Genomic DNA, 27,290 nt, shown 5'->3' with positions numbered 1-27,290 from the left:
GCATATTGTGGTCCTATCTTTTTACATCTCTTTCTAAATTTGGCTTTTCAGATAATTTTGTTATATTTATTAGGAAAATCTATCGAAATCCGATCTCATATCTTCTGATCAATCAAACTGTGTCATCTCAAATCCTTCTGCAGAGGGGTACGAGGCAGGGATGCCCACTGTCCCCCCTCTTATTCAACATTGCCTTAGAACCGTTGGCAGTTCGGTTAAGAGAGGTGTTAAAGGGGATCCCAGTGGGAGTTCAAAGCTTGAAGCTATTACTATATGCGGATGATATGTTAATATTTATGCAGAATACTGCTTCTACTATTCCAGAAGTAGTTCAAGTGTTAGAAGAATTTAGTTCCTTTGCAGGTTATAAAATTAATATGGATAAGAGTGAAATTATGTGGCTTGTTAGAGAAGATCGGAAGTCAATTTCAACTAAGTTCCGAATAGTCAAAAGTATTAAATATTAAGGTCTTGAAATAAATAAAAATCCGAAACATTGGTATCGGGACAATTTTCTATCTCTCTTTCAGAAGATTAAAGAAGATTTAGAGCTCTGGACGGCTTTTCCATGATCTATTACAGCCTCTATTAATCTTATTAAAACTATAATCTTTCCACGCATTTTATATTTGTTACAAAATTTGCCGTTATGTATATTAAATAAAGATTTAAGTAGGTTGGCGTCCTGGTTCTCTAAATTCATTTGGAGAGGCAAAAAGCCACGATTATCTCTCAATAGATTGTCCCATAAATTTTCAGCAGCTGGTTTGGCTCTTCCCAATATTAAGCTTTATAATCTGGCTACTCTGGTGAAATTCGCCTTCGATTGGGTTGCCCAATCGAATATTGTCACTTCGTATGATATGGAACAACATCTTGTCGCGCCATGGTCTCTGATTGCTCTCTTGCATTGTCCACCTCCAAATCTCCCCTCAAATGTCAGAACTTTATGCTCATTTAAGAACATAGTACCTGCATGGCATAAATTTGGTCGACTTTTAAAAATTGATCCTTCAATCTCTGAATTCTTACCTATCAGGGGTAATCCTCTTTTTTCCCCAAGCATAGATCAGAAAGCGTATATAGAATGGCAGGACAAGGGACATATATCAATTATTAAATGAAGATTTGCAGATTCTCCCCTGGGCGACTTTATGTCAAAACTTTGCTCTCCCCCCTCGAAATCAATATGCGTATTTTCAGATCCGACATTATGTCTCCTCCCAGAAATGGTATTCCTCCCCTTTGGCTGAATGGAGAGATATCAAGATATGCATACAGAAATTTAGAGCAGGAGATGCGTCAATATCTCTTATCTATGATATTATGCTGTCTAAACAAAGCATCCTAGTCATGGAAAAACTGTAATTTTTGGAGGTCGATTATTTTAACAATTGATTTAGATAGGATTTCAGGTAGTTTGTCTCTGGTCTCTAGGTACCCCATATCTGTTAGTTGGAAAGAATCTCATTTGAAACTAATTAATAATTTCTATTTAACTCCGACTAAGATAGCCAGATTCTATCCAGAACAAGTTGTAGTTTGTCACAGGTGCTCTAGTCGTGGGGCGGACCTTGCTCATATGCTTTGGTTCTGTCCAAAAAAACAGCAGTTGTGGCTTAAAGTCCAATTTTGGGTAAATAATGTCTTTAATTTGAGGATCTCCTTTTCTCTGGAAGATATTATTTTTTTAGTGTCTGACTTTAGATCCAGTGTGGTTATGCATATTGTCAACACCATTATACTTATAGCTAGATTAAATATTTTTAAGAATTGGACGGCCATAAATGCTCCAAGCTTGGCATCTATATTAAAAGGAATTAAAGCACAAATTATATATGAATCTTTCCACTTACAGCAGGCTAAGGAGAATAGAATCAAAAAATTCTTGACAGGGTGGGCTCCCATAATTATCACTTACCCGATGTCAGTTCAGACGCAGATCTTGTCCCCTTTCCTTTCCTCTATTAGTTTTGCAGAACTTGTTATACTAGAGATATTCCCACACACTTGGATTAGGAATAATAGAGACTATTAGAAGGACCCGCGGACCCAGCACGGCTTTTGCCTTTTTCTTTCTTCTTTCCCTTTTTTTTCTCTCCTTTCTCCCCTTATTGTGTGTTTCTTTTTTTGCTATCTGAGGCCTGAAGCTCGAACCTAGGGCCGGACTTAAAAAAATTAAAAAGGGAAAATAATAGTAAGAAATATTGCGTTAAATTTTTGCACCATAAAGCTTGGTCAGGACCAAGATGGTAAATCTGTTCCTTCCATGTCTTCTTTTTTTTTCTTGTCAGAGGTTGATATGTATCTGTGATTATGTACCTGTGATTACTTTACCGTTTCATTTTGCCATGGTTGATCACACCAATTTTGGAAGAGATTTTGTTTCTACCGGTCCTGCGTGATGCAAATTAATTTGATGTCGCAATGTTTTGTTGTTGATTTTCCTCAATAAAAATATTATTAAAAAAAGGAAGATGCAGAGGGTGGCAGAGGGAGCAACTGGGCCTGTTGTTGGAATATTGCAGGTTGGTGTTGGGATGTTGCTTCAGTACGTGTTTTGTTTAAAAAGTAGTCTGCCAGGTCTTGAGCAGTAAAGACAGACGGGGGGGGGGGTGGAGCAGGTGGGTAGAGGAGAGAGTTAAAGGTGGAGAAGAGTCATTTAGGGTTTGAGGAAATAGCGTGTTTGCTGAGAGTGCCAGGGCTGAAACTGACGGCGTGATGTTTTGCGCAGTTGGGGAGGGGCAAGTGTGTCTAGTGCTGAGGAGAGAGTTTTGTTATAGTGGGCTGTTGCGAGATCAGGGCAGGTTATAGTGGTAGTGTGAGGGAGAAGATCTTGAATGATTTTTGAAAATTGGAGCGGATCCGCAACATGTAGACTTCTACAGGTGCGGGGGCGGGATAGAGAAGTGGGTTTATAGCTGTTGCATTAATGGGAAAAGGGCGACAGGTGAGGTCACATACAGTATATACACTGTGTGCAGAATTATTAGGCAAATGAGTATTTTGACCACATCATCTTCTTTATGCATGTTGTCTTACTCCAAGCTGTATAGGCTCGAAAGCCTACTACCAATTAAGCATATTAGGTGATGTGCATCTCTGTAATGAGAAGGGGTGTGGTCTAATGACATCAACACCCTATATCAGGTGTGCATAATTATTAGGCAACTTCCTTTCCTTTGGCAAAATGGGTCAAAAGAAGGACTTGACAGGCTCAGAAAAGTAAAAAATAGTGAGATATCTTGCAGAGGGATGCAGCACTCTTAAAATTGCAAAGCTTCTGAAGCGTGATCATCGAACAATCAAGCGTTTCATTCAAAATAGTCAACAGGGTCGCAAGAAGCGTGTGGAAAAACCAAGGCGCAAAATAACTGCCCATGAACTGAGAAAAGTCAAGCGTGCAGCTGCCAAGATGCCACTTGCCACCAGTTTGGCCATATTTCAGAGCTGCAACATCACTGGAGTGCCCAAAAGCACAAGGTGTGCAATACTCAGAGACATGGCCAAGGTAAGAAAGGCTGAAAGACGACCACCACTGAACAAGACACACAAGCTGAAACGTCAAGACTGGGCCAAGAAATATCTCAAGACTGATTTTTCTAAGGTTTTATGGACTGATGAAATGAGAGTGAGTCTTGATGGGCCAGATGGATGGGCCCGTGGCTGGATTGGTAAAGGGCAGAGAGCTCCAGTCCGACTCAGACGCCAGCAAGGTGGAGGTGGAGTACTGGTTTGGGCTGGTATCATCAAAGATGAGCTTGTGGGGCCTTTTCGGGTTGAGGATGGAGTCAAGCTCAACTCCCAGTCCTACTGCCAGTTTCTGGAAGACACATTCTTCAAGCAGTGGTACAGGAAGAAGTCTGCATCCTTCAAGAAAAACATGATTTTCATGCAGGACAATGCTCCATCACACGCGTCCAAGTACTCCACAGCGTGGCTGGCAAGAAAGGGTATAAAAGAAGAAAATCTAATGACATGGCCTCCTTGTTCACCTGATCTGAACCCCATTGAGAACCTGTGGTCCATCATCAAATGTGAGATTTACAAGGAGGGAAAACAGTACACCTCTCTGAACAGTGTCTGGGAGGCTGTGGTTGCTGCTGCACGCAATGTTGATGGTGAACAGATCAAAACACTGACAGAATCCATGGATGGCAGGCTTTTGAGTGTCCTTGCAAAGAAAGGTGGCTATATTGGTCACTGATTTGTTTTTGTTTTGTTTTTGAATGTCAGAAATGTATATTTGTGAATGTTGAGATGTTATATTGGTTTCACTGGTAAAAATAAATAATTGAAATGGGTATATATTTGTTTTTTGTTAAGTTGCCTAATAATTATGCACAGTAATAGTCACCTGCACACACAGATATCCCCCTAAAATAGCTATAACTAAAAACAAAATAAAAACTACTTCCAAAACTATTCAGCTTTGATATTAATGAGTTTTTTGGGTTCATTGAGAACATGGTTGTTGTTCAATAATAAAATTAATCCTCAAAAATACAACTTGCCTAATAATTCTGCACTCCCTGTATATATGCTGTATTAGGCTACAATGCGTGATTTTGTAAAATTTTGGGATGGTGGTGTGCCGCAGGATTTGTTAATGTAAATAAAGGTGCTGTGGCCAAAAAAAAGTTGAAAATCACTGATGTAGACAACCGTAGTTAAAATGTCTGATTTGAATCTGATAAACTGGGATGAACTCAGCTGGGGCCAAGCCTTCAAACGCATTGAAGATTGGCCGCAGTTTCAAAATATTGGTTGGAAGAGTGGATTCCTCCTGAGTCCACAAACCTTTTACTTTCCTGGCACTCCAGACTGCACCTCAGCCTGAAAGGCTGGCGTCTGTAGTCACAATCTCCCAGGGCAGTCTCAAGAAGCACGTGCTTCAAAACAGGTTATCTTGACAAACCACACTTGATCCGTACAAAACTGATAATAGTATATACTTGGATAGCACTCACATTTCTTGGCAGCTAGATTAAGTATAGAGCAACGCGATTGAGGTGAAAAAACATAGTTTAAAATTAAACCTTTATTAGGATACTTTAAAAATTGAACGCACACATACATTTAAAAATACAAATGGGTCTAGGCTGGTAATAAATGGTCATGTGTGACTTTTCATATAAATTAGGGATGATGCTTCGGTACGTATGAAATTCAGACCTAGAATGTGGATATTAATCCATAGTCTGTTCCTGTATGTAATTGAAATGCTATACTGTTTAAGTAATTTGCAAAAGCAAGAAATGTTAATAGCACTGCTAAAATAAGAGACTTATAGTAATTAAATAGATTATGATTCAATTGTAGTCAATTTCCTTAACTGCAGTTAGGTATGTAATACAGTATTGCGGTAAATAGTACTGTTCTGGTGCTCTCATTTAGCTAGTCTATTGTATCAAACTGTTATCTCTTTAGAGATTATGTAACACAAAAATAGCAACAGCACCACTTTTCTTTATCTCTTTATTTCCACATAGTGGGAGCAAGATATAACAGAACAACGTTTCGGGTTATAGACCCTTAGTCATGTTCATTTAATGTTAACCCAGCTTCATCTCCTTAAATACCTACAAACAGGTAAAACCACACCTTTTTTACTTAATACAAAAAAAAAAAGTAAAAAGCATTATAAATTTTGTGTAAGTTTTTTCTTTGAACACTGTCTTTTGTATTCTGTAAACAATATCTTTGCAACTGCATCTGTATATTTGTATTTTGTTTTTAGAAAATTTAGTAATGAAAAATGAATTGTTAGTATTGGTATAGGTTTAAACCACTAGAGGTCAGTAGAATGAAATAGGAGTTGTTTGATTATGTATTAAGTGAAAAAGGTGTTGTTTTACCTGTTTGTAGGTATTTAAGGAGATGATGCTGGGTTAACATTAAATGAACATGACTAAGGGTGTATAACCCGAAACGTTGTTCTGTTATATCTTGCTCCCACTATGTGGAAATAAAGAGATTTTGCTAATAAAGAAAAGTGGTGCTGCTGCTATTTTTGTGTTACATTATCTGGAGGATTTTTGCAGTAATCCTGGAGCAACATGCACACAGCTCAGGGTTAAAGTGCTGGATATTGAACTGGTTTTACTCTTTAGAGATTATGCAATAAAATACTGCTTACGATAATTCTATGATGTCAATAAGTTGTAACTTAAACACTCTGTTAAGAGCTCCCTGATTCTATGATGTGGCTTGTATCAATAATGTATAAGCTGGAGGCTATATAGTAAATAATCAAGGTACACGCGCATACATTCGCAGAGTGTCCTGAAATAACTACATCTATTAGTACCGGCCTATACCACTAAGATTACCAGCATCTCATTTGAGAGTTAAAAATTGAACTCCCCCCTGTCCCCTGAAACCTGGCTTTTTCAAAGGGTCAGATCTTGACAAAATCCCTTACACAATCTAAAAAGGCTGTCCTCTTCTCTGGTCTTGTAGACAGTCTGAAGAGGAGGAATCTGCCCCTGGGCGGATAAGATTTGAATCCTATCCTGTACCCTTGAGACACAACCTCCAGTACCCAAGGGTACTGAACATCCTGAAACCAGGCATCTGAGAAAAATTACAGTTTGCCCCCTACTCGATCCAATCCCGGAGTGGGGCCCGCCCCTATATGCAGATTTGTTATCTGCAGGCTTCTTAGTCTGCTTGGGCTTATTCCAGGACTGAGCTGGTTTCCTGGGACTCTTGGGTTGCTCAGGCTTGGAGGATGATTGAGTTATCTGGGACTTGTTTGAACAAAAGGAACGAAATTTAGAAGACTGCCATCCCTTAGGTCTGTTTTTCTTATCCTGTGGCAGGAAAGCACCTTTCCCTCCGGTAACAGTAGAAATGATAGAGTCCAGGCCTGGACCATATAAAACCTTCCCCTTGAAAGGTAAGGAAAGGAGTCTGGATTTAAAAACTATATCCGCAGACCAAGCTTTCAACCAGAAAGCCCTGGGAGCTAGGACCGCAAAGCCTGAGGCTTTTGCATTCAGGTGTACAATCTGCATATTCACATCACAGATAAAGGAGTTATTCTTAAGGCCTTAATCCTCTCCTGAATATCCTCGAGGGGAGATTCCACCTCGATAAGTTCTGACAGAGTCGCACCAGTAGGTGCAGCCACAGCGGCAACTGCTGCCGCCGGTTGAAATAAAAATCCTGTGTGTTGGAACATTCTTCTCAAGTAACTTTCCAACTTCTTGTCCATAGGTTCCCCAAAGGAAGAACTATCTTCCATAGAGATAGTGGTACGCTTAGCTAGCGTCAAAATGGCCCCATCCACCTTAGGGATGGAACAACACAATTCCAGCTGAGAATCAGGGACTGGGAATAACTTCATAAAAGTTGACAAAGGGGAAAAGGAGTTCCAACTCTTTCCCATTCACTACTGATAATATTCGCCATGCGAACTGGGACAGGAAAAGTTTGTGGGGCCTTTCTGTCCTCATAAACCCCGTCTAACATTGAAATCTTAGATTCCTCAGGCAGTTTTGCTTCTGGAACCTATAAAGTAGACAGAACCTCCTTTAGTAAAAAACGCAGATGCTCAATCTTAAATCTGAAGGAAAGGGTTTAGTAAATGAAGTCTCCGACCCTGAGAGTTCACCCTCTGATGCTACAGAGGTTAACTCATCCTCTGATAATTGAGACATACTGGCTAAATCCGATTAGAAATTAGCTGAATCTAATTCAGTAGAACTATGTTTAACCTTTCTCTTTCTTTTCCCAGAGATAGGTAAGGCACTCAGGGCCGCAGACACAGCAGACTGTAACTACGTGGTAAACTCTGCAGGGAAAAAGCCCCCTCCAGCTGGAGTATTAGGCATGCCGCAGGGAACTGTATGTGAAGTGGTTTGAGGGGATAGGGTAGTTATCTCCCGGACCACAGAATCCTGAGAGGTTGACGGCTCCGAGGTACTGATTATGCAAGGGGGGGTTAGAAGATTTAGCTCCCTTCTTAGACTTTAGAACGGTACTCAGGCAATTGGAACAAAATTGAACAGGTGGACAAACCACTGCCTCCTCCCAGCATAAACAGGTATTATTATTTAGAAAAGAAGGTGCAGAACCTTCTAACGTATTATCAGAGTCCTCCATTCCTGGAAATGCAATCCCACAGTAAGAAAACAGATTTAAACAACAATGGTTTATTAATAAAAAGAGGCACCTTTATAACCCCAATGGCTGTGGCACTCACCACCTCCTAGACCCAGACAGTTATAAAATGCTCTCCGTAGGATTGCCAGATTTCCTGCAGTAGGATCACACGGAAAACAAATGAGCTGCACCGGATTACGTGGTGCGCAAGAAGGGACCTCTCCCCTGCTATGAGAAAAAGCACACAAATCTATTAGAAGCTGCGCAACTCACAAAAACGAAAGTAAAACCTGTCTGTTCCATTGCCAAAAGTACACAGTCAATTTGAGCACAAACCTTCACAATGTGTTCCTTAGAGAACAAAGCAGTACATATATCCCCAAACTGTTCCAAATTAATCTCTGAATTAAAGGAGATATTAACCCTTGATTCTTTTGAGGTTATGAGGAGTCACACTGTGAACCTAAAAATAGGAGTCCCTGCTAAATAGTAAAATAATTCAGACTTACCCTCCAGGATCTATGCTGTGGAACAGATACAGCTTCTCAAGTGTGAAAGCCTTGCCGCGGTGTTCTGACAGGGACCTGAGTGTAAAAAGGCAACTAATGTAACTCGTTAACACTATTTGCCCAGGAGCTGTTAGATAGACAGTCTGGATCCCTTCTCAGAAAAACTTTCCCTGCATCTCCAGACTCCAACATTCATCAATACTCTCACTGAGAGCTTCATATGATTACTTAAAACTCCTGTCCTTTCTTAAAGGGAACATACCCATTTAAAGACTATCCAACTCTTCTGACGCTTCTCTGCCATCCTCCTCTAGTGACAAAAAGCAAAAAATGACTGGGGGGATGGGGGAAGTGGAAGGGATATTTAAGCCTTTGGCTGGGGTGTCTTTGCCTCCTCCTGGTGGCCAGGTGTTGTATTTTCCAACCGTAAGGAATGAAGTTGTGGACTCTCCCTGCCTTATGGAAAGAAATCTAGCATTTTTTTTTTAAATAAAAAACTGCACTAGACAGTTTTTGGGGTCTAAAGTTGGTGGAAGTAGGGTGTTAGAAAAAACATCACTGAAAAGTGCCTTTACATTGAGGTCTAAGGGAACTGTTTGTAACCAGTAAATATACAAAGAGGTATCAGCGCACATCCATTTTCCAAAGCACAACATATTTTTTGAACTGCTGCAAAAAAATGTCTGCAAATACATTGAGACAACTATTCTTTTTTAAATAATATTGGGAACTTAGTCACACAATATGGCCATATTTTGCTTAGCCAGTCACCACTTACAAGGTGCCCCAATTCGACTGGTCTTACACTACAGTCCTTTTGCCACAGAGGGCTGAATCATTCCTGCTTTTACTCTTCATAATAGAATGAGACTCCCTGGCTTTTTATTCACAACTTTATTACACTGTTATGAGCACACCTGAACTTGGGTGGGGTGCTTAAACCAATGGGAGATGGTCAGTCTCCCTGGTAATTTTAAATACAAAAATTTGGTTTTTTAGCACACCTTACAAAAAGTTTAAATCCACATCTGGGAGTGCTGTCAATATGACCCAGAAATTACACAAACAAAGAGGTATCAGCGCACATCCATTTTCCAAAGCACAACATATTTTTTGAACTGCTGCAAAAAATTGCCTGCAAATACATCAAGAGACAACTATTCTTTTTAAAATAATATTGGGAACTTAGTCACACAATATGGCCATATTTTGCTTAGCCACAGTGGCGTTACTAGGGGGGTGCAGGCCGCACCTGGGTGACACCCTCCAGGGGGTGACACCAAAAAAAAAAATTTTTTTTTTTTTTAATTTTATTGAAATTCAAAGAAATACAATGTTGAGATGCATAGATTATTTTATTAGAGGCTGGCATTTGTGAACATTAGTGGGACTGGGGAAGTTGTAGACACACAATTTTTTTGCCCCTTGAACCAGAGCTGCAATTTCAACAAATAGTTTTCCCGCCTGCTTTTGCTTGTTTGTACTTTGCTCCTCCCCTGCCCAATTTCACAATGAATGTTGTGGGTGTGCCGTGGGGCTTGCAAAGTTGTGCTGCTAGCCTAAACCTGCCTGCCTATCTGTGCTCACTGCTCAGTGACATGCGGCCCAGGGCTGTGCACTGACAGACTTGGAACAGAGTCAGAGAGCAGAATTTTCATAGTTTGCGCGCCTAAACCTTTTCTTCAGTGATTTATTTTAGAGTGCTCTGTTTATCTTTCATTTGATGTTCTGCTGAGCCAGGGAGCAGCTCTAGGCATGAGCTTCATAATTAATGCAGTGCACATATTTTGTATGTGTGTGTCTGAGTTTTTGTGTGTCTCAGTGTTTTTGTGTGTGTTTTTGTGTGTGTGTCTGAGTGTGTTTCCGAGTGTTTGTGTGTGCATCTGAGTATGTTTTTAAGTGTGTCTCAGTGTTTGTATGTGTGTTTGCCTGTGTTTTTGTGTGTGTCTGCTTTCTGGGGAGGGGGGTGACACCATGACTTACCGCACCGGGTGACACCAACCCTAGTGACGCCACTGCTTAACCAGTCACCACTTACAAGGTGCCCCAATTCGACTGGTCCTACACTACAGTCCTTTTGCCACAGAGGGCTGAATCATTCCTGCTTTTACTCTTCATAATAGAATGAGACTCCCTGGCTTTTTATTCACAACTTTATTACACTGTTATGAGCACACCTGAACTTGGGTGGGGTGCTTAAACCAATGGGAGATAGTCGGTCTCTCTGGTAATTTTAAATACAAAAATTTGTTTTTTTAGCACACCTTACAAAAAGTTTAAATCCACATCTGGGAGTGCTGCCAATATGACCCAGTAATTACACAAACAAAGAGGTATCAGCGCACATCCATTTTCCAAAGCACAACATATTTTTTGAACTGCTGCAAAAAAACATAATTTATGCTTACCTGATAAATTTATTTCTCTTGTGGTGTATCCAGTCCACGGATCTTCCATTACTTGTGGGATATTCTCATTCCCAACAGGAAGTTGCAATAGGACACCCACAGCAGAGCTGTCTATATAGCTCCTCCCCTAACTGCCATATCCAGTCATTTGACTGAAAACAAACAGAGAAAGGAGAAACCATAGGGTGCAGTGGTGACTGTAGTTTAAAATTAAAAAATACCTGCCTTAAAATGACAGGGCGGGCCGTGGACTGGATACACCACAAGAGAAATAAATTTATCAGGTAAGCATAAATTATGTTTTCTCTTGTAAGGTGTATCCAGTCCACAGATCATCCATTACTTGTGGGATACCAATACCAAAGCTAAAGTACACGGATGAAGGGAGGGACAAGGCAGGTACCTAAACGGAAGGTACCACTGCCTGTAAAACCTTTCTCCCAAAAATAGCCTCCGAAGAAGCAAAAGTATCAAATATGTAGAATTTTGAAAAAGTATGAAGCGAAGACCAAGTCGCCGCCTTGCAAATCTGTTCAACAGAAGCCTCATTTTTACAGGCCCATGTGGAAGCCACAGCTCTAGTAGAATGAGCTGTAATCCTTTCTGGAGGCTGCTGGCCAGCAGTCTCATAGGCTAAGCGGATTATGCTTTTTAGCCAAAAAGAAAGAGAGGTTGCCGAAGCCTTTTGAACTCTCCTCTGTCCAGAGTAGACAACAAACAAAGCAGATGTTTGCCGAAAATCTTTAGTAGCTTGTAAGTAAAACTTTAAAGCACGAACCACGTCCAGATTGTGTAATAGACGTTCCTTCTTTGAAGAAGGATTAGGACACAAAGACGGAACAACAATCTCTTGATTGATATTCTTATTAGATACCACCTTAGGTAAAAACCCAGGTTTGGTACGCAGAACTACCTTATCTGCATGGAAGATCAGATAAGGAGAATCACATTGTAAAGCAGATAACTCGGAAACTCTACGAGCCGAGGAAATAGCTACCAAAAAAAGAACTTTCCAAGATGAAAGTTTGATATCTATGGAATGAAGAGGTTCAAACGGAACCCCCTGAATAACTTTAAGAACCAAATTTAAACTCCATGGTGGAGCAACAGGTTTAAACACAGGCTTGATTCTAACTAAAGCCTGACAAAATGCCTGAACGTCTGGGACATCCGCCAGACGCTTGTGCAAAAGAATAGATAGCGCAGAAATCTGTCCCTTTAAGGAACTAGCTGACAATCCTTTCTCCAATCCTACTTCCAGAAAAGATAATATCCTGGGAATCCTGACCTTACTCCATGAGTAGCCCTTGGATTCACACCAATAAAGATATTTACGCCATATTTTATGATAGATTTTCCTGGTGACAGGCTTTCGTGCCTGAATTAAGGTATCAATGACTGACTCGGAGAAACCACGCTTTGATAAAATCAAGCGTTCAATCTCCAGGCAGTCAGCCTCAGAGAAATTAGATTTGGATGGTTGAAAGGACCTTGAAGTAGAAGGTCCTGTCTCAGCGGCAGAGTCCATGGTGGAAAGGATGACATGTCCACCAGATCTGCATACCAAGTCCTGAGTGGCCACGCAGGCGCTATCAAGATCACAGATGCTCTCTCCTGCTTGATTTTGGCAATCAGACGAGGGAGCAGAGGAAACGGTGGAAACACATAAGCCAGGTTGAAGGACCAAGGCGCTGCTAGAGCATCTATCAGCGTTGCCTTGGGGTCCCTGGACCTGGATCCGTAACAAGGAAGCTTGGCTTTCTGGTGAGACGCCATGAGATCCAGTTCTGGTTTGCCCCAACGATGAACCAATTGTGCAAATACCTCCAGATGGAGTTCCCACTCCCCCGGATGAAAAGTCTGTCGACTTAGAAAATCCGCCTCCCAGTTCTCTACACCTGGGATATGGATAGCTGATAGGTGGCAAGAGTGAATCTCTGCCCAGCGAATTATCTTTGAGACTTCTAACATCGCTAGGGAACTCCTTGTTCCCCCTTGATGGTTGATGTAAGCCACAGTCGTGATGTTGTCCGACTGAAATCTGATGAACCTCATTGTCGCTAGATGAGGCCAAGCCTGAAGAGCATTGAATATCGCTCTTAGTTCCAGAATGTTTATTGGAAGGAGTGACTCCTCCTGAGTCCACGATCCCTGAGCCTTCAGGGAGTTCCAGACTGCACCCCAACCTAGAAGGCTGGCATCTGTCGTTACAATTGTCCAATCTGGCCTGCGAAAGGTCATACCTTTGGACAGATGGACCCAAGATAGCCACCAGAGAAGAGAATCCCTGGTCTCTTAATCCAGATTTAGTAGAGGGGACAAATCTGTGTAATCCCCATTCCACTGACTGAGCATCCAGAGTTGCAGCGGTCTGAGATGTAGGTGTGCAAACGGCACTATGTCCATTGCCGCTACCATTAAGCCGATTACTTCCATGCACTGAGCCACAGAAGGGTGAGGAATGGAATAAAGAACTCGGCAGGAATTTAGTAGTTTTGATAACCTGGACTCCGTCAGGTAAATTTTCATTTCTACAGAATCTATCAGAGTCCCTAGGAAGGAAACTCTTGTAAGGGGGGATAGAGAACTCTTTTCCTCGTTCACCTTCCACCCATGTGACCTCAGAAATGCCAACACTATGTCCATATGAGACTTGGCAATTTGGAAGTTTGACGCCTGAATCAGGATGTCGTCTAAATAAGGGGCCACTGCTATGCCCCGCGGCCTTAGGACCGCAAGAAGCGACCCCAGAACCTTCGTAAAAATTCTTGTAGCTGTAGCTAACCCAAACGGAAGAGTTACAAACTGGTAATGTCTGTCTAGGAAGGCAAACCTGAGAAACCGATGATGATCTTTGTGTATCGGAATGTGAAGATAAGCATCCTTTAAATCCACTGTAGTCATGTATTGACCCTCCTGGATCATAGGTAGGATGGTACGAATAGTCTCCATCTTGAATGATGGAACTCTGAGGAATTTGTTTAAGATCTTTAGATCCAAAATTGGTCTGAAGGTTCCCTCTTTTTTGGGAACTACAAACAGATTTGAGTAAAATCCCTGTCCCTGTTCCTCTTTTGGAACTGGATGGATCACTCCCATAACTAGGAGGTCTTGTACGCAGTGTAAGAATGCCTCTCTCTTTATCTGGTTTGCAGATAATTGTGAAAGGTGAAATCTCCCTTTTGGGGGGGAAGCCTTGAAGTCCAGAAGATATCCCTGGGATATAATTTCCAACGCCCAGGGATCCTGGACATCTCTTGCCCATGCCTGGGCGAAGAGCGAAAGTCTGCCCCCTACTAGATCCGTTACCGGATAGGGGGCCGTTCCTTCATGCTGTCTTGGAGGCAGCAGCAGGCTTTTTGGCCTGCTTACCCTTGTTCCAGGTCTGGTTAGGTCTCCAGACCGTCTTGGACTGAGCAAAAGTTCCCTCTTGTTTTGCATTAGAGGAAGTTGATGCCGCACCTGCCTTGAAGTTTTGAAAGGCACGAAAATTAGACTGTTTGGTCCTTGATTTGGACCTATCCTGAGGAAGGGCATGACCTTTTCCTCCAGTGATATCAGCAATAATCTCCTTCAAACCAGGCCCGAATAGGGTCTGCCCCTTGAAGGGAATGTTAAGCAGCTTAGACTTTGAAGTAACGTCAGCTGACCATGATTTAAGCCATAGCGCTCTGCGCGCCTGGATAGCAAAACCAGAATTCTTAGCCGTTAGTTTAGTCAAATGAACAATGGCATCAGAAACAAAAGAATTGGCTAGCTTAAGTGCTCTAAGCTTGTGAAGTATGTCATCCAATGGAGTCGCTACCTGTAAAGCCTCTTCCAGAGACTCAAACCAGAACGCTGCAGCAGCAGTGACAGGAGCAATGCATGCAAGGGGCTGTAGGATAAAACCTTGTTGAATAAACATTTTCTTAAGGTAACCCTCTAACTTTTTATCCATTGGATCTAAGAAAGCACAACTGTCCTCGACAGGGATAGTAGTACGCTTTGCTAGAGTAGAAACTGCTCCCTCCACCTTAGGAACTGTCTGCCATAAGTCCCGTATGGTGGCGTCTATTGGAAACATTTTTCTAAAAATAGGAGGGGGAGAGAACGGCACACCTGGTCTATCCCATTCCTTAGTAATAATTTCTGTAAACCTTTTAGGTATTGGAAAAACATCAGTACACACCGGCACTGCATAGTATTTATCCAGTCTACACAATTTCTCTGGCACTGCAATTGTATCACAGTCATTCAGAGCAGCTAAAACCTCCCTGAGTAACACGCGGAGGTGTTCAAGCTTAAATTTAAATGTAGAAATATCAGAATCAGGTTGCATCATCTTCCCTGAGTCAGAAACATCACCCACAGAAAGAAGCTCTCCTTCTTCAGCTTCTGCATATTGTGAGGCAGTATCAGACATAGCTCTTAAAGCGTCAGTATGCTCTGTATTTCGTCTAACTCCAGAGCTATCTTGCTTTCCTCTAAATTCAGGTAGTCTGGCTAATACCGCTGACAGTGTATTATCCATGACTGCCGCCATGTCTTGTAAAGTAAACGCTATGGGCGCCCTAGATGTACTTGGCGCCATTTGAGCGGGAGTCCCTTGAGCGGGAGTCAAAGGATCTGACAGGTGGGGAGAGTTAGTCGGCATAACTTCCCCCTCGTCAGATTCCTCTGGTGATAAATTTTTTAAAGACAGAATATGATCTTTATTGCTTAAAGTGAAATCAGTACATTTGGTACACATTCTAAGAGGGGGCTCCACAATGGCTTTTAAACATAATGAACAAGGAGTTTCCTCTATGTCAGACATGTTTATACAGACTAGCAATGAGACTAGCAAGCTTGGAAAACACTTTAAATCAAGTTAACAAGCAAATATAATAAACGGTACTGTGCCTTTAAGAGAAACAAATTTTGTCAGAATTTGAAAAACAGTGAAAAAAGGCAGTAATCAAACAAAATTTTTACAGTGTGTTTAATAAGCTAACAGAGCATTGCACCCACTTGAAATGGATGATTAACCCCTTAGTTCAAAAAACGGATCAAAAAAACGATATAGACGTTTTTTAACAGTCACACCAAACTGCCACAGCCTTGCTGTGGGCCTACCTTCCCCAACAAACGATTTTGGAAAGCCTAAGAGCCCTTTAGAGATGTCCTATAGCATTCAGGGGACTCTGGAGGAAGCTGGATGTCTCAGTCTGTAAAAGTTACTGCGCAAAAAAGCGCTAAATTAGGCCCCTCCCACTCATAGTAACACAGTGGAAAGCCTCAGGAAACTGTTTCTAGGCAAATTTAAGACAGCCATGTGGAAAAAACTAGGCCCCAATAAAGTTTTATCACCAAAGTATATATAAAAACGTTTAAAAATGCCAGCAAACGTTTTATTTTGTAAATATAAAAGAGTATTACCTCAGAAAGTAAGCATGATACCAGTCGCTATTAAATCACTGTATTCAGGCTTACCTTACATAAATTTGGCATAAGCAGCATTTTCTAGCATTCACATCTTCTAGAAAAATCTTAACTGCACATACCTCATAGCAGGATAACCTGCACGCCATTCCCCCGCTGAAGTTATCTCTCTCTTCAGTCATGTGTGAGAACAGCAATGGATCTTAGTTACAACCTGCTAAGATCATAGAAATCACAGGCAGATTCTTCTATTTTTCTGCCTGGAACAAAATAGTACAACTCCGGTACCATTTAAAAATAATAAACTTTTGATTGAAGTAAAATAACAGCTACATTTCACCACTTCACTCTTACTACCTCCATGTTTGTTGAGAGTTGCAAGAGAATGACTGGATATGGCAGTTAGGGGAGGAGCTATATAGACAGCTCTGCTGTGGGTGTCCTCTTGCAACTTTCTGTTGGGAATGAGAATATCCCACAAGTAATGGAAGATCCGTGGACTGGATACACCTTACAAGAGAAATTGCCTGCAAATACATCAAGTGACAACTATTCTTTTTTAAATAATATTGGGAACTTAGTCACACAATATGGCCATATTTTGCTTAGCCAGTCACCACTTACAAGGTGCCCCAATTCGACTGGTCTTACACTACAGTCCTTTCGCCACAGAGGGCTGAATCATTCCTGCTTTTACTCTTCATAATAGAATGAGACTCCCTGGCTTTTTATTCACAACTTTATTAGGCTGTTATGAGCACACCTGAACTTGGGTGGGGTGCTTAAACCAATGGGAGATGGTCAGTCTCCCTGGTAATTTTAAATACAAAAATTTGTTTTTTTAGCACACCTTACAAAAAGTTTAAATCCACAACTGGGAGTGCTGCCAATATGACCCAGTAATTACACAAACAAAGAGGTATCAGCGCACATCCATTTTCCAAAGCACAACATATTTTTTGAACTGCTGCAAAAAATTGCCTGCAAATACATCAAGAGACAACTATTCTTTTTTAAATAATATTGGGAACTTAGTCACACAATATGGCCATATTTTGCTTAGCCAGTCACCACTTACAAGGTGCCCCAATTCTACTGGTCCTACACTACAGTCCTTTTGCCACAGAGGGCTGAATCATTCCTGCTTTTACTCTTCATAATAGAATGAGACTCCCTGGCTTTTTATTCACAACTTTATTACACTGTTATGAGCACACCTGAACTTGGGTGGGGTGCTTAAACCAATGGGAGATGGTCAGTCTCCCTGGTAATTTTAAATACAAAAATTTGGTTTTTTAGCACACCTTACAAAAGGTTTAAATCCACATCTGGGAGTGCTGCCAATATGACCCAGTAATTACACAAACAAAGAGGTATCAGCGCACATCCATTTTCCAAAGCACAACATATTTTTTGAACTGCTGCAAAAAAACATAATTTATGCTTACCTGATAAATTTATTTCTCTTGTAGTGTATCCAGTCCACGGATCATCCATTACTTGTGGGATATATTCCCTTCCCAACAAGAAGTTGCAAGAGGATCACCCAGCAGAGCTGCTATATAGCTCCTCCCCTCACATGTCATATCCAGTCATTCGACCGAAACAAGACGAGAAAGGAGAAACCATAGGGTGCAGTGGTGACTGTAGTTTAATTAAAAAATTAGACCTGCCTTAAAAGGACAGGGCGGGCCGTGGACTGGATACACTACAAGAGAAATAAATTTATCAGGTAAGCATAAATTATGTTTTCTCTTGTTAAGTGTATCCAGTCCACGGATCATCCATTACTTGTGGGATACCAATACCAAAGCTTAAGTACACGGATGATGGGAGGGACAAGGCAGGAACTTAAACGGAAGGAACCACTGCCTGTAGAACCTTTCTCCCAAAAACAGCCTCCGAAGAAGCAAAAGTGTCAAATTTGTAAAATTTTGAAAAAGTGTGAAGTGAAGACCAAGTCACAGCCTTGCAAATCTGTTCAACAGAGGCCTCATTTTTAAAGGCCCAGGTGGAAGCCACAGCTCTAGTAGAATGAGCTGTAATTCTTTCAGGGGGCTGCTGTCCAGCAGTCTCATAGGCTAAGCGTATTATGCTTCTAAGCCAAAAGGAGAGAGAAGTTGCCGAAGCCTTTTGACCTCTCCTCTGCCCAGAGTAAACGACAAACAGGGCAGATGTTTGACGAAAATCTTTAGTTGCCTGTAAGTAGAACTTCAAGGCACGGACTACGTCCAGATTATGTAAAAGACGTTCCTTCTTTGAAGAAGGATTAGGGCAAAATGATGGGACAACAATCTCTTGATTTATATTCCTGTTAGAAACCACCTTAGGTAAAAACCCAGGTTTAGTACGCAGAACTACCTTGTCTGAATGGAAAATCAGATAAGGAGAATCACAATGTAAAGCAGATAACTCCGAGACTCTTCGAACTGAGGAAATAGCCATCAAAAACAGAACTTTCCAAGATAAAAGTTTAATATCAATGGAATGAAGGGGTTCAAACGGAACTCCTTGAAGAACTTTAAGAACCAAGTTTAAGCTCCATGGAGGAGCAACAGTTTTAAACACAGGCTTAATCCTAGCCAAAGCCTGACAAAAAGCCTGGACGTCTGGAACTTCTGCCAGACGCTTGTGCAAAAGAATAGACAGAGCAGAGATCTGTCCCTTTAACGAACTAGCTGATAAGCCTTTTTCCAAACCCTCTTGGATAAAGGACAATATCCTAGGAATCCTAACCTTACTCCATGAGTAACTCTTGGATTCGCACCAATACAGGTATTTACGCCATATCTTATGGTAGATTTTCCTGGTAACAGGCTTTCGTGCCTGTATTAAGGTATCAATAACTGACTCTGAGAAGCCACGCTTTGATAGGATCAAGCGTTCAATCTCCATGCAGTCAGTCTCAGAGAAATTAGGTTTGGATGATTGAAAGGACCTTGTATTAGAAGGTCTTGCCTCAGAGGTAGAGTCCATGGTGGACAGGACGACATGTTCACTAGGTCTGCATACCAGGTCCTGCGTGGCCACGCAGGCGCTATCAGAATCACCAATGCTCTCTCCTGCTTGATCTTGGCAATCAGCCGAGGGAGCAGAGGAAATGGTGGAAACACATAAGCCAGGTTGAAGAACCAAGGAGCTGCTAGAGCATCTATCAGCGTCGTTCCCGGTCCCTGGACCTGGATCCGTAACAAGGAAGCTTGGCGTTCTGGTGAGACGCCATGAGATCCAGTTCTGGTTTGCCCCAACGATGGACCAGTTGAGCAAACACCTCCGGATGGAGTTCCCACTCCCCCGGATGAAAAGTCTGACGACTTAGAAAATCCGCCTCCCAGTTCTCCACGCCTGGGATGGGGATCGCTGACAAGTGGCAAGAGTGAGACTCTGCCCAGCGAATTATCTTTGAGACTTCTAACATCGCTAGGGAACTCCTGGTTCCCCTTTGATGGTTGATGTAAGCCACAGTCGTGATGTTGTCCGACTGAAATCTGATGTAGCTCAGGGTTGCTAACTGAGGCCAAGCTAGAAGAGCATTGAATATTGCTCTTAACTCCAGAATATTTATTGGGAGGAGTTTCTCCTCCTGAGTCCAGGATCCCTGAGCCTTCAGGGAGTTCCAGACTGCGCCCCAGCCTAGAAGGCTGGCATCTGTTGTTACAATCGTCCAATCTGGCCTGCGAAAGGTCATACCCTTGGACAGATGGACCCGAGATAGCCACCAGAGAAGAGAATCTCTGGTCTCTTGATCCAGATTTAGTAGAGGGGACAAATCTGAGTAATCCCCATTCCACTGACCTAGCATGCACAATTGCAGCGGTCTGAGATGCAGGCGCGCAAATGGCACTATGTCCATTGCCGCTACCATTAAGCCGATTACTTCCATGCCCTGAGCCACTGACGGGCGTGGAATGGAATGAAGAACATGGCAAGCATTTAAAAGTTTTGATAACCTGGAGTCCGTCAGGTAAATTTTCATTTCTACAGAATCTATCAGAGTCCCTAGGAAGGAGACTCTTGTGAGTGGTGATAGAGAACTCTTTTTATGTAAAAGACGTTCCTTCTTTGAAGAAGGATTAGGGCAAAATGATGGGACAACAATCTCTTGATTTATATTCCTGTTAGAAACCACCTTAGGTAAAAACCCAGGTTTAGTACGCAGAACTACCTTGTCTGAATGGAAAATCAGATAAGGAGAATCACAATGTAAAGCAGATAACTCCGAGACTCTTCGAAGTGAGGAAATAGCCATCAAAAACAGAACTTTCCAAGATAAAAGTTTAATATCAATGGAATGAAGGGGTTCAAACGGAACTCCTTGAAGAACTTTAAGAACCAAGTTTAAGCTCCATGGAGGAGCAACAGTTTTAAACACAGGCTTAATCCTAGCCAAAGCCTGACAAAAAGCCTGGACGTCTGGAACTTCTGCCAGACGCTTGTGCAAAAGAATAGACAGAGCAGAGATCTGTCCCTTTAACGAACTAGCTGATAAGCCTTTTTCCAAACCCTCTTGGAGAAAGGACAATATCCTAGGAATCCTAACCTTACTCCATGAGTAACTCTTGGATTCGCACCAATACAGGTATTTACGCCATATCTTATGGTAGATTTTCCTGGTAACAGGCTTTCGTGCCTGTATTAAGGTATCAATAACTGACTCTGAGAAGCCACGCTTTGATAGGATCAAGCGTTCAATCTCCATGCAGTCAGTCTCAGAGAAATTAGGTTTGGATGATTGAAAGGACCTTGTATTAGAAGGTCTTGCCTCAGAGGTAGAGTCCATGGTGGACAGGACGACATGTTCACTAGGTCTGCATACCAGGTCCTGCGTGGCCACGCAGGCGCTATCAGAATCACCGATGCTCTCTCCTGCTTGATCTTGGCAATCAGCCGAGGGAGCAGAGGAAACGGTGGAAACACATAAGCCAGGTTGAAGAACCAAGGAGCTGCTAGAGCATCTATCAGCGTCGTTCCCGGTCCCTGGACCTGGATCCGTAACGAGGAAGCTTGGCGTTCTGGCGAGACGCCATGAGATCCAGTTCTGGTTTGCCCCAACGATGGACCAGTTGAGCAAACACCTCCGGATGGAGTTCCCACTCCCCCGGATGAAAAGTCTGACGACTTAGAAAATCCGCCTCCCAGTTCTCCACGCCTGGGATGGGGATCGCTGACAAGTGGCAAGAGTGAGACTCTGCCCAGCGAATTATCTTTGAGACTTCTAACATCGCTAGGGAACTCCTGGTTCCCCTTTGATGGTTGATGTAAGCCACAGTCGTGATGTTGTCCGACTGAAATCTGATGTAGCTCAGGGTTGCTAACTGAGGCCAAGCTAGAAGAGCATTGAATATTGCTCTTAACTCCAGAATATTTATTGGGAGGAGTTTCTCCTCCTGAGTCCAGGATCCCTGAGCCTTCAGGGAGTTCCAGACTGCGCCCCAGCCTAGAAGGCTGGCATCTGTTGTTACAATCGTCCAATCTGGCCTGCGAAAGGTCATACCCTTGGACAGATGGACCCGAGATAGCCACCAGAGAAGAGAATCTCTGGTCTCTTGATCCAGATTTAGTAGAGGGGACAAATCTGAGTAATCCCCATTCCACTGACCTAGCATGCACAATTGCAGCGGTCTGAGATGCAGGCGTGCAAATGGCACTATGTCCATTGCCGCTACCATTAAGCCGATTACTTCCATGCCCTGAGCCACTGACGGGCGTGGAATGGAATGAAGAACATGGCAAGCATTTAAAAGTTTTGATAACCTGGAGTATGTCAGGTAAATTTTCATTTCTACAGAATCTATCAGAGTCCCTAGGAAGGAGACTCTTGTGAGTGGTGATAGAGAACTCTTTTCCACATTCACTTTCCACCCATGCAACCTCAGAAATGCCAGAACTATCTCTGTATGAGACTTGGCAATTTGAAAGCTTGACGCCTGTATCAGGATGTCGTCTAGATACGGAGCCACCGCTATGCCTCGCGGTCTTAGAACCGCCAGAAGTGAGCCCAGAACCTTTGTAAAGATTCTCGGGGCAGTAGCCAACCCGAAGGGGAGAGCTACAAATTGGTAATGCCTGTCTAGAAAGGCAAATCTTAGGAACCGATGATGATCTTTGTGAATCGGTATGTGAAGGTAGGCATCCTTTAAGTCCACTGTGGTCATGTACTGACCCTCTTGGACCATGGGTAGGATGGTCCGAATAGTTTCCATTTTGAATGATGGAACTCTTAGGAATTTGTTTAAGATCTTTAGGTCCAAGATTGGTCTGAAGGTTCCCTCTTTCTTGGGAACCACAAACAGATTTGAATAAAATCCCTGTCCTTGTTCCGTCCGCGGAACTGGGTGGATCACCCCCATTACTAGGAGGTCTTGTACACAGCTTAGGAATGCCTCTTTCTTTATCTGGTTTTCTGATAACCTTGAAAGATGAAATCTCCCTTGAGGAGGAGAAGCCTTGAAGTCCAGAAGATATCCCTGAGATATGATCTCCAACGCCCAGGGATCCTGGACATCTCTTGCCCACGCCTGGGCGAAGAGAGAAAGTCTGCCCCCCACTACATCCGTTTCCGGATAGGGGGCCGTTCCTTCATGCTGTCTTGGGGGCAGTAGCAGGTTTTCTGGCCTGCTTGCCCTTGTTCCAGGACTGGTTAGGTTTCCAGGCCTATCTGGAATGAGCAACAGTTCCTTCCTGTTTTGGAGAGGAGGAAGTTGATGCTGCTCCTGCCTTGAAATTTCGAAAGGCACGCAAATTAGACTGTTTGGCCTTTGATTTGGCCCTGTCCTGAGGAAGGGTATGACCCTTACCTCCAGTAATGTCAGCAATAATTTCTTTCAAGCCTGGCCCGAATAAGGTCTGCCCCTTGAAAGGAATATTAAGTAATTTAGATTTAGAAGTCACATCAGCTGACCAGGATTTAAGCCATAGCGCCCTCCGCGCCTGGATGGCGAATCCGGAGTTCTTAGCCGTTAGTTTAGTCAAATGTACAATGGCATCAGAAACAAATGAGTTAGCTAGCTTAAGTGATTTAAGCTTGCCATAATTTCATCCAATGGAGCAGTGTGAATGGCCTCTTCCAGAGACTCAAACCAGAATGCCGCAGCAGCAGTGACAGGCGCAATGCATGCAAGGGGCTGCAGGATAAAACCTTGTTGAACAAACATTTTCTTAAGGTAACCTTCTAATTTTTTATCCATTGGATCCGAAAAAGCACAACTGTCCTCAACTGGGATAGTGGTACGCTTTGCTAAAGTAGAAACTGCTCCCTCCCCCTTAGGGACCGTTTGCCATAAGTCCCGTGTAGTGGCGTCTATTGGGAACATTTTTCTAAATATAGGAGGAGGGGAAAAGGGCACACCAGGTCTATCCCACTCCTTGCTAATAATTTCTGTAAGCCTTTTAGGTATAGGGAAAACATCAGTACACACCGGTACTGCATAGTATCTATCCAGCCTACACAATTTCTCTGGAATTGCAACTGTGTTACAGTCGTTCAGAGCAGCTAAAACCTCCCCAAGCAATACACGGAGGTTCTCAAGCTTAAGTTTAAAATTAGAGATCTCTGAATCAGGTTTCCCCGGATCAGATCCGTCACCCACAGAATGAAGCTCTCCGTCCTCATGTTCTGCAAACTGTGACGCAGTATCAGACATGGCTCTTACAGCACCTGCGCGCTCTGCATCTCTCCTAATCTCAGAGCTATCGCGCTTGCCTCTCAATTCTGGCAATCTAGATAATACTTCTGACAGGGTATTATTCATGATTGCAGCCATGTCCTGTAAAGTAATTGCTATGGGCGTCCCTGCTGTACTTGGCGCCATAATAGCGTGCGCCCCCTGAGCGGGAGGCGAAGGTACTGACACGTGAGGAGAGTTAGTCGGCATAACTTCCCCCTCGTCGTTTGGTGATAATTCTTTTATAGATAAAGACTGATCTTTATTATTTAAAGTGAAATCAATACATTTAGTACACATATTCCTATGGGGCTCCACACTGGCTTTCAAACATAATGAACAAGTAGATTCATCTATGTCAGACATGTTTAAACAGACTAGCAATAAGACTGGCAAGCTTGAAAAACACTTTACAACAAGTTTACAAGCAATATAAAAAACGTTACTGCGCCTTTAATTAGCACAAAATATGTCTCAAGTTGAAATAACAATGAACCAAAGCAGTTATACCAACCAAATTTTCACAGTAAATGTATTAAGTTAGCAGAGCATTGCACCCACTTGCAAATGGATGATTAACCCCTTAATACCCAAAACGGAATAACAATAGAAAAAAAACGTTTTTTAAAACAGTCACACACACTGTCACAGCTCTGCTGTGACTTTTTACCTCCCTCAATATGACTTTTGAAGCCTTTTGAGCCCTCTAGAGAAGTCCTGGATCATGCAGGAAGAAGCAGGAAGTCTGAGTCTGAATTTTTACTGCGCAAAAAAAGCGCTAAAATAGGCCCCTCCCACTCATATTACAACAGTGGGAAGCCTCAGTTAACTGTTTCTATGCAGAAATTAAGCCAGCCATGTGGAAAAAATTATGCCCCAATAAGTTTTATCACCAAATGTACGTTAAAAAACTATTAAACATGCCAGCAAACGTTTTAAAACACATTTTTTGAAGAGTATATATCTCTATTAATAAGCCTGATACCAGTCGCTTTCACTGCATTTAAGGCTTTACTTACATTACTTCGGTATCAGCAGCATTTTCTTAGTCAATTCCATTCCTTAGAAAAATATTTTACTGCACATACCTTAGTTGCAGGAAACCTGCACGCCATTCCCTTTCTGAAGTTACCTCACTCCTCAGAATGTGTGAGAACAGCAAGTGGATCTTAGTTACTTCTGCTAAGATCATAGAAAACGCAGGCAGATTCTTCTTCCAAATACTGCCTGAGAAAAAACAGCACACTCCGGTGCCATTTAAAAATAACAAACTTTTGATTGAAGAAATAAACTAAGTATAAAACACCACAGTCCTCTCACGACCTCCTATCTATGTTGAGGGTTGCAAGAGAATGACTGGATATGACATGTGAGGGGAGGAGCTATATAGCAGCTCTGCTGGGTGATCCTTTTGCAACTTCCTGTTGGGAAGGGAATATATCCCACAAGTAATGGATGATCCGTGGACTGGATACACTTAACAAGAGAAAACAGAATTTATGTTTACCTGATAAATTTCTTTCTCCTACGGTGTATCCAGTCCACGGCTTCATCCTTACTTGTGGGATATTCTCATTCCCTACAGGAAGTGGCAAAGAGAACACACAGCAGAGCTGTCCATATAGCTCCCCTTAGGCTCTGCCCCCCCAGTCATTCGACCGACGGTTAGGAGAAAAAGGAGAACCATAGGGTGCAGTGGTGACTGTAGCTTGGAAAAATAAATTTAAACCTGACCAAATGCCAGGGTGGGCCGTGGACCGGATACACCGTAGGAGAAAGAAATTTATCAGGTAAACATAAATTCTGTTTTCTCCTACATTGGTGTATCCGGTCCACGGCTTCATCCTTACTTGTGGGAACCAATACCAAAGCTTTAGGACACGGATGAAAGGAGGGAACAAGTCAGGTAACCTAAACGGAAGGCACCACTGCTTGTAAAACCTTTCTCCCAAAAATAGCCTTCGAAGAAGCAAAAGTATCAAATTTGTAAAATTTGGTGAATGTATGCAGTGAAGACCAAGTTGCTGCCTTACAAATCTGTTCAACAGAAGCCTCATTCTTGAAAGCCCATGTGGAAGCCACAGCTCTGGTGGAATGAGCTGTAATTCGTTCAGGAGGCTGCTGTCCAGCAGTCTCATAAGCCAATCTGATGATGCCTTTCAGCCAGAAGGAAAGAGAGGTAGCAGTCGCTTTCTGACCTCTCCTCTTACCAGAATAGACAACAAACAAGGATGATGTTTGTCTGAAATCTTTAGTTGCTTGTAAATAGAATTTTAAAGCACAAACCACATCAAGATTGTGTAACAGTCGTTCCTTCTTAGAAGCTGGATTAGGGCACAGAGAAGGAACAATTATTTCCTGGTTAATATTCTTATTAGAAACTACTTTTGGAAGAAAACCAGGTTTGGTACGCAAAACAACCTTATCTGCATGGAACACCAGATAAGGTGAATTACACTGCAAAGCAGACAATTCAGAAACTCTTCTAGCCGAAGAAATAGCTACCAAAAACAAAACTTTCCAAGATAGTAACTTAATATCTATGGAATGTAGAGGTTCAAACGGAACCCCTTGAAGAACTGAAAGAACTAAATTTAGGCTCCATGGAGGAGCCACAGGTCTGTAGACAGGCTTGATTCTGACTAAAGCCTGTACAAACGCCTGAACATCTGGCACGGCTGCCAGACGCTTGTGTAACAAAACAGACAGGGCAGATATCTGTCCTTTCAAGGAACTAGCTGACAGACCTTTCTCCAATCCTTCTTGGAGAAAAGATAATATCCTTGGAGTCCTAGTCTTACTCCATGAGTAGCCCTTAGATTCACACCAGCAAAGATATTTCCGCCATATCTTATGGTAAATCTTCCTGGTGACAGGCTTTCTAGCCTGGATCAGAGTATCTATAACTGATTCCGAAAACCCACGCTTCGCTAGAATCAAGCGTTCAATCTCCAAGCAGTCAGTTGCAGAGAAACTAGGTTTGGATGTTCGAATGGACCTTGAATTAGAAGGTCCTGCCTCAAAGGTAGCTTCCATGGTGGAACCGATGACATATTCACCAGGTCTGCATACCAAGTCCTGCGTGGCCACGCAGGAGCTATCAGAATTACCGAAGCCTTCTCCTGTTTGATCCTGGCTATTAGCCGGGGGAGAAGAGGAAACGGTGGAAAGAGATAAGCTAGATTGAACGACCAAGG

The sequence above is a fragment of the Bombina bombina genome, chromosome 6, assembly GCF_027579735.1.
Source record: "Bombina bombina isolate aBomBom1 chromosome 6, aBomBom1.pri, whole genome shotgun sequence".
In the NCBI taxonomy this organism is placed as follows: domain Eukaryota; kingdom Metazoa; phylum Chordata; class Amphibia; order Anura; family Bombinatoridae; genus Bombina; species Bombina bombina.
The sequence above is the reverse complement of the archived record's forward strand: the minus strand, read 5'-3'. Positions refer to the sequence as shown.